The following is an 8113-nucleotide window of genomic DNA, read 5'->3' as shown; positions in this document are numbered from 1 at the left end:
TGTCTAATTTCAGATTTCGTTTTCAGTACGATAGATTGTAATTATAAGGCCTTGAAATTTCAGAGAGCTGCTTAAAAATGCACAGATTTGTGTTTCACCTTTAATGAGTAAAAGAAAAAAAGGAAAAAAAGGAAGTAAGCATTATGCCACATCCCTGTGCAAAACTGTTGCCTAGTCCCGATATTCTTGGACATAACTCATACAGTCTTGTTACAGGGCTTACAAATTAAACACTGTGACTAAAGACGTCTTTTAACCTTGTAAATGAAACAAAATATAAATCCCTAGCACTTGGACAATCCTGTAAACTGAATGGCACAGACGTCTGTCAGTGAATACCTATATTCATAGAATCATTAGGGTTGGAAATGACCTCCAAGATCATCAAGTCCAAGATTTGGCTGAACACCAGCATATCAATTAAACCACATTGTTCCAAACTTGGTGTAAAATACAGGTGAAAAAGCTTGAATGGCCTCCATCCAGCCTCTGGACACTTTCAACAGGGCTCAGCCGTCATGATGCTCTCCATTTGACAGCACCTGCTCGACCAGTGCCTCTGGGGAAGATTGCAGGAGGTAAGTCACACTGAAAATATGCTGATATTGATGCTGTGTGGACATAAGCAATAGTCTTTGCCTGCTTCAGCAGTGTACTTCAGGCCATTAGTTGCTTTGACGAATTTCTCCACCCATTCTGGAAAGCATTAAAAAATGTTTCATATGGTTACAAAAAGGCAGAACTCAGCATAAACCTGAGTGGCTTTTCAGTGACCTTTGTGATTGGGAGTATGTTTTCAGTACATTTATTTGACCCTAGTAGTTAATGCCATCCCATGTAAATCCTTAAGACCTTTGTGATTTTGAGAGGTGGGATTTCTCCAGATGTGGTTTCCATGGCTGAGAACTCTGCTGCCACTTAGGTTGAAATGTGAGAATCTTCAGAGACCAACAAGTTAACAAAAGGACACTTAGCAATATTGCTCCTCTGCTTGAATCTGAATTTAATTAGCTTGAGGAAGATATAAAGGCTGCTTTTTCAGGTGTGAGCTGCTACAAGACCTGGGGGAAGAGAAAGAAACTATTTAAGGGAAGGAAGTGCTTGTGCTATTACAGCCACAGAAGGCTGAGTTCACTCAGTCCTGCACTGTTGACAAGTGCTGATAATGTCATATATCAAACACCCCTTCTCAGGCTTCTTTGGGAGCTCTAACGTGGAAACAATTTTAGGTGATGAAGTGCCACAACACTGACAGTCCCACATCTTCAATATTGCATTAAAAATAGAAATAATTAAAATAAAAATAAAAAAAAGTTGAAAAATATCCTGGTTGACTATTACTGAAGACATCTGGTTTGGGTGTAAAAAAGGCTAAGTCAAGCTCTACATGTTTCTTATCCATGTAACAAGCATTGCTGCAGGGAATGTAAGGGTGGAGAGAAATTTCTGTCACCAGATTTTATTTTACTGAGCTAAATCTTCAATACAAAGGGTGTGTTTCTCTTCACCAATAAAAGTTTGACTGTGAACTGAATGTCAACAGTTCAGCAGAGTGCATTTCACTAAGTGCTAAAATCACTTCTTTGCCAAGGGCATGTATCTGTTGATTAAAACATCAGGCTACTTACACTGTGTTTGATACTGTACCACAGGGGACACCACATATTTCCCCTCCCACAATTCTTCTACAAAACACACTGAACTTGTAAAAATCACATTTTAACACCTCAGAAAGTTATGTGAAGAAACAAGTATAAATCAAGAACTTACAATCAAATCATCTCCAGGCCATTCGATGCAATCCATGACTCTGAACCCTTGGAAAGGAGCTGGTCCAAATGGGCCTGTGAACCTTGCATCTTTGACTATCTATCTAGCTTATGATAAAATAGAATTCATTTATTTCTGTGAACCTAATCCAAACTTCAGTATAGCCAACAGAAACCTCACCACTGACTCCAAAACCAAAATCTATCACATTACCCCCACAAAAAAAAAAAAAAAAAAAAAAAAGCCAAACAAAACAAAATAAATCAAACACATGATGGATTGTTCTGTCTCCACAGAGTACAAAGTGGCTTCACTTTTAATGCTCACATTTCAACTCTAACTCCCAAAGCTGTCTGTTTTGTGCTTGTTGTGGAATGTCATATTTATTAAACCATTTTTCATAGGTGTGCCAGGGCAATATGTAAAAAAACCACCAAGTTTAGGTTTATCGAAAACTGACACCACAGTTCTGGTTCTATGCTCAGGGCTTCATACAGACTGGTGCAGGGACCAAGAGATTCCACATTCCTTCCATGGTTTCAACCAGGGTCAGATTAGGTCCTCCACTTTGAGAAGTCCTTTGTCAAATAGTTCCTAAAATCAGACAGCTGAGGTCTTTCAGCACTAAGTTTTTCCTCATCCAGAGATGTTTGACACTGGTTGAACAACACTTCCTTCTCTCACAGCCCCATGAGAGGGCTGGGAAACAATTAAATGCATCAGAAGGAAAACTTATGGAGGCACTTGCGCACCCCAAACTAAGATGAAGTGGTCCCCTTCCTAAACTTAGCCAGAATGATTTGACCATAAAAGAGCTGCTACTATCTACCTAAATGATCTTGTTAATATCTCTCTCTTTCAGTGACTACATCCTTTTATATCTTATATAGCTGGTGAACCAAACACATAAACCTTTTCTCCTGGTAGCCCATTAGGTATGCTTTTGAGGTACAACCTCAGTAATTACTTCCTTCCAATGTAATTGTATTTTAATTACACATTTAAGGCCAAATTCTTTCCTCATCTATCCCAACTAAAACTCTCTGAAACCTTATTAATTTTAATTAAGTTGGAGTTGATGCAAAATTTCTAAGTGCTCAATTTTGCATTAAAAGTTTCAAATTCATTTAAACATGGATTTAATTTCCACAAGCATTTCAATTGGAAATGTGCTCCTGCGTTTAGTCTTTCAGAGCAATAACATGAAATATATGAAACATAAAGTCCTTTCCAACAGATGATATTAGGACATAGCTCACCTTTAAATATTTCCTCATTTGCTGCAGCTACCTGAGGGATGTTTGCTACAGACTCAAACAGGATTTCTCTCTTATTAACATCAGTAGCAGTGCTGTTCCAAAGGGATGAGCTGCAGCTGGAGATAAACTGTCCCTTTCTGAGAGGTGGGACAGAGTTTATGTCATCAGCCAGTGCAGTAAACACAGAAAGACACTCTGGGAATGGAGCAGATGAACTGCCAGAAGGGACTTGAGCCACTGAGAGCTCAAAAGACCAGTTTGAAGTGTTTACATGAGCAGGGAATTGATACGTGTAGCTGGCCATGAAAGAGTGAGAAAACATGGAAGTAAAACTTTTCACTGTCTCACTGAACAAAAAGGACAAGCAGTGGCTTGAGAGAGTCACTTATTATTTTCAAAATAATACTTGGAGCAATTGAACCATCAAGAAAGTTATTTGAAGACCTGACCTGGACACAGTAAGACTGTAGAGGGACTCAGTAATTGTGCTCAAAACCAAAAATAAAAATATGAGGCAATTGAGCCTTATGTTTCAGATGTAAGATCTCTGACACTACATATTTCTTTGGAGACATTATGGAGCCCCTGATTAAAACAAGAGCTGCTTATGGGATTCCAGAGTGCAAGCGAAATTATTGAGAGAAGCAGATCCAGCCCTGGAGAGATCAGCCAGCATCACAAAGAGGTCTCTGCTGAGCTCTCAGACAAGTGTAACACATGTCACTGGGCCTCCAAAGCTCTCAGGTGAGGCAAGGGTACTGCCCAGCAATGTCTCTGGAATACAGCAAGCCAGATGTGCTGCACAGAGAGCCACACAGAAGGGCTGTTTGCAAAACCTTCACAGCCCAGAAGGGAGGCTCTGGCATCACTACAGCCCACAGTGGGCACTGCAGGATGTGCCTGTGCTGACTCCCAGCATCTCTCTTAGGGAGCCACCCAGTAGCTCCAGCAGAGGTCTGACATTCTTCACACAACATACACTGAACATGTGGGAGACAGGCTTGCCTGAGCAGAGCCATGGAGCATATCCTCTGGCCAAGCCTGACTGCCTACAGCAAACACTGTCAGACAGGGAAAACAGTGAACTGGCAGGGCGATAGTCCAGCCAAATCCCTGGGGGGAGGGAATGAAAAGCGCGGACAGGTCTGTTTGCTTTCAATAACAGGAACGTGTACAGCCACCCCAGCTCATTGCCCCAGCTCCACAGAGACCAGCTTCCTCAGAAGCTTTCCAGGCTTTTGGGAGCCCTAAGTGCAAAGGGGGTGAGGCTACAGGCTTTGATGTGGAACAAAACAGTGGTGAAAAGTGATTTGAGTCTGAATAATGGAAGAAAAGTCTGCCTAAGAGAAATTCCTGGGAGAGAAGTTAAAAAAAGCAGGAGACAGAGCTGGATGTGAGTAAGACAGAAGACATTACAGTCATGTTGGATATGACATGCTGCATAAAATAGTGTGTGACAACAGGTCAGAAGCTTGGTGTGAGTCTCAGGGCTACATCTGTAATTGCCAATTGTGCACAAAAGTCCCATGACATAGAGGAAAGCAGGGTCATAGGGATGTCTGTCTGACCCTTCTGTACCCTCTCCACTTTCGGTTCATACACAGAGAGAATGTGACACTCCCAGGCCCAGAGGGTCAGGGCAGCCTCTTACCAGCCTCTGCACCAGCTTCACATGAATTCTTCATGTCAAAATCACTAGGATTGTCATTTTGAAAGCATTATAGACAGATACAGGGCACAGGAAGCCTGAGAGATTAGAGACTGAAGTTGGAGAAAGCCCTGGAGATGTTTGTTGTGTGTGGTGTCATTTATTGTTATAACCCATGGCATCAGCCAGATGTTACAAGCTCTGCAGTGTGAAAGAGCCCCAGCACCTGATGCCACCCACAAGCCCAGGAGGAGGTTGCAAAGGCATTCAGCTTGGGAGCTCTTGAACAGACAGGAAATTCTGCTAGTCAAGACCTCCTATCTGAGACTGTACAGCACCTGCCATACCAGATCACCACAGCCTCAAAAAATCATCTCTTTTCCTCAGAAAAGGGCAGCCAGGAGCAGTCACACTAGGAGAGAACAGCACCAGATGCTACAGGCAGGGCAAAGCCAGAACTGAAAGATCTCCCACCATGAAACAGCAGAGCTGCAGATGAGTCAGGAAAGAACTGGAGGTCAAAACAGTGCAGGGTGGAGCTCTCCTGACTTAGCGGACGGTGAACAATTAAATAGGTATATTTCATATATTTCATCACTGCTTGTTTCATGCAAATGTTTGCTGTTAGTGTGTGTTGTTTGTGCAATGGAGGTATAAAGAAAGGTAGGATGCTCTGGCACAGGACAACTGGACCTATCCTTGTTATACACCTTACCTACTGCCACTGCTGAAAGCTGGTCCCTGGTAGGCACTCTGCCTGATGGATGAGAAGAGTGGCTACAGCATCATCCACAGCTGTAATGCCTCTGAAAAGAGCTGTTTTCCAACAAGGTGCTTGTTTCATTTTTACAAGCAACAAAGGGCTTTTTGGCTCTTGCTCAGCGTGTGTTACCTGACATGCCAGGCATTCCCAGAAGCCATGAGGAGAGTCAGGCAGTGAGGAACTGCTCAGTGTACTGAGCTGAACTTGCTTTCTTGTTTTTCCAAGTCTTGGCAGACAGGTAAATTTTTTAAAGGTACTTGTTTCTAAATACAACATGTAACTTGTTTTGCTGCAGTCTATCCATCTAGTGTTCTGTGCTTGTGGGTACAAAGTCACCAGTACCAGTTAACATGATTGAGAATTAAAAAGGAAATACGTGTTTTCCTATCAGAGACAGAATGTTTGAAGTTAAAAGATTTCAAGGTATCCTGCAGTTTTGAAGCTCACCATTCTTTGCCTGCTTAAATAAAACAAAGTGGAGCTATATGATACATTTCTACATAATTGAAAATGCACAAACACAGAGAGAGGACAAAAAGAGAGAAAACTAACTGGAAGCAATCTCCCAAGCAAGTTACTTGATCTTGGCCAACAGAACCTGCAGTTTCAAGCCACTTAGGCACTCAGGAAAATTTGCTCTGGATATGAAACACATTTACTCAGCGCCCATCAATTCTGTGCTGCAGCCAGCCCTGGGGAAAGAGAGGTCTCTCAGTGGCTGCAGCCAGCACTCTGGGCAGCTTCCAGCCCTCCTCTCCTGCCAACAGTAAATAAAAGCATAATGAAATAAGAACAGCTAATGCTAACGCCCTAGAGCTGATGCTGGGACGAGGAGCGTGAGACCGGAGAATCGCAAGCAGCCTCTCCTCGCTACTGCAAAGCACTTGCAGCCCAGACACACCCCAAGCCAGGCTGATTTTCTGTGTGTCCAGTAGCTCTGAGAGGGTTCTCTCCTCCATTAATTCATTCAGCCTTCTCTCAGGCTGCCCTACTGATTGATGTTTTCTACATAGGCAGCCACACCAAGGAAAAAGAGAATCAATATTCACTTTGGTCATGGCCTCTCCAGTCCTCAGTCATTCCCACATGCGTCCTTGTGTTAACAATCCCATGTAAGGGATAGGAATGAGACCAGCAGCTGCCAGCACGGCCCTGTGCCACAGAAATTTCCAAATAATGTTCTTTCTCTGTCTCTTAGGAGCACATAATGCAGCTGATACTTCTGCCCTTTTGTTACACCTTTTTCTGTGCATGCAATTCATCTGGCAAATATATATCAAAGTAAACGTAACAAAAAAAATTAAAATTAAAACCTTACAAATGAGCTCAAAAAACCAAATCAATGTGAAAACTGGTTTCCTGAAGTTTTGTTCCATGCACCTAGTATATGTTAGTATTTAGTAACATGCAGAAATTACAGGTGTGACTTATGCCTTCTAAGTCTTTATGTTAGCTTTTCCCTCTGCGAAATTAAAGGCTCTGTGGAGGAAGCATGGCATGAAAGAACTAAGAATTGTGATGACAATATGGTCAGTATTATTGACATTTTCCTTCCATATTTTAATTGACAGAACTAGGTAAACACCTTTCCTAAAAGAATGAACCCAAATTGAATTCAGTTGAGTTACTGAGCGAAAGAATGAATTATTTTCTTAATTTCCCTTAGGAACGAAAAGTCTCTGCATTACTTGTACATGCCATCAAATTAAAATGGTGTGAAGGAGTACAAGTTACTCAGAAATGAAATGTTGTGGAGTAAATGAAAGGCAAATGTTAAAAATCCTCCTCTGAGCAGCCAAGAAGAAAATTCCTTCATGATACATGTAGGTGACATAATCTTGGGACAGCCTTTCCGTAGGTGTGGGCCTTCTTTGCATGTTCCCCAGGAGAAATCTGCACATCATTTGTCAAAATGGCTGTAGATTTATGTCTTTGTTTTCTTAGAAATATGAATCTTTGTATATTCATTGATTTTCAGTCTAGAATTAAACTTTACAATTGTGTTGTACATCAGTCCTTATAGGCTTGCCACAGACTTTCAAGCTCTTTCCTTAAGTTCCTATTTTCTAGCTGAATTGAAGCATGTCTTCTGCAATTAAAAAAAAAAAAAAAAAGCATAAATCAAGCATTGATTTAAACACATCAGGTGTTAGAAAACTGTCAGACAGAATCTGATTCCTGGTCTAAGTTGTCTCATGGTTTTCCTCGTGTGGTTCATTGGTCCCTAGGCATCTGTGTACTCCTTCTAATGCAATCATGAAATGTGATTGAGGAAATGAAGTTCTTGGTCTCTACATAGCAATTGACCAGTGTAAAACATCCTTGAAAACTTATATTTCCATTGAAAGAAGTTGGAGAATCTATACATTTTTAAAATTACTTACCTAGTATCTAAAAGTGCCCAGACTAGACCCTTCAGAGAAAGATGCAAGCAGTTTCACACATTCCACAGTTATAAAGTAACAGAAAGGGATATTTTTCCTATCCCAACCTCTCATGAAGCTTTTTTATGACTTGAAGTACAAGTTTATTTTACTTACTTTTGGAGACAACTTTTATTCCAGGCTGTAAATCAGGGTGGCTTATTGGAAAACACTAGATTAGCCATCAGTTTTCTAAACTCCAGCACTGACAGTATCTGACATCACTTTCTTCAGAATTATCCTTTAGAAA

At 41.2% G+C, this 8113-nt stretch overlaps 1 long non-coding RNA gene across 2 annotated transcripts in view; it reads right to left on the bottom strand.

Annotated features, from left to right (window-relative positions):
• Window positions 1-1788: 1788 nt before the first annotated feature.
• The window catches only part of LOC131086415 (uncharacterized), a 77678-nt gene continuing 71353 nt past the window's right edge, over window positions 1789-8113 (bottom strand). For both annotated transcript variants that reach the window (XR_009114749.1, XR_009114750.1), the window contains one exon: window positions 1789-7529. This is a non-coding gene — a long non-coding RNA (uncharacterized LOC131086415). The remainder of the gene's footprint in view (window positions 7530-8113) is intronic.

The sequence above is a fragment of the Melospiza georgiana genome, chromosome 1 (genome assembly GCF_028018845.1).
Source record: "Melospiza georgiana isolate bMelGeo1 chromosome 1, bMelGeo1.pri, whole genome shotgun sequence".
Classification (NCBI taxonomy): domain Eukaryota; kingdom Metazoa; phylum Chordata; class Aves; order Passeriformes; family Passerellidae; genus Melospiza; species Melospiza georgiana.
The sequence above is the reverse complement of the archived record's forward strand: the minus strand, read 5'-3'. Positions and strand labels throughout refer to the sequence as shown.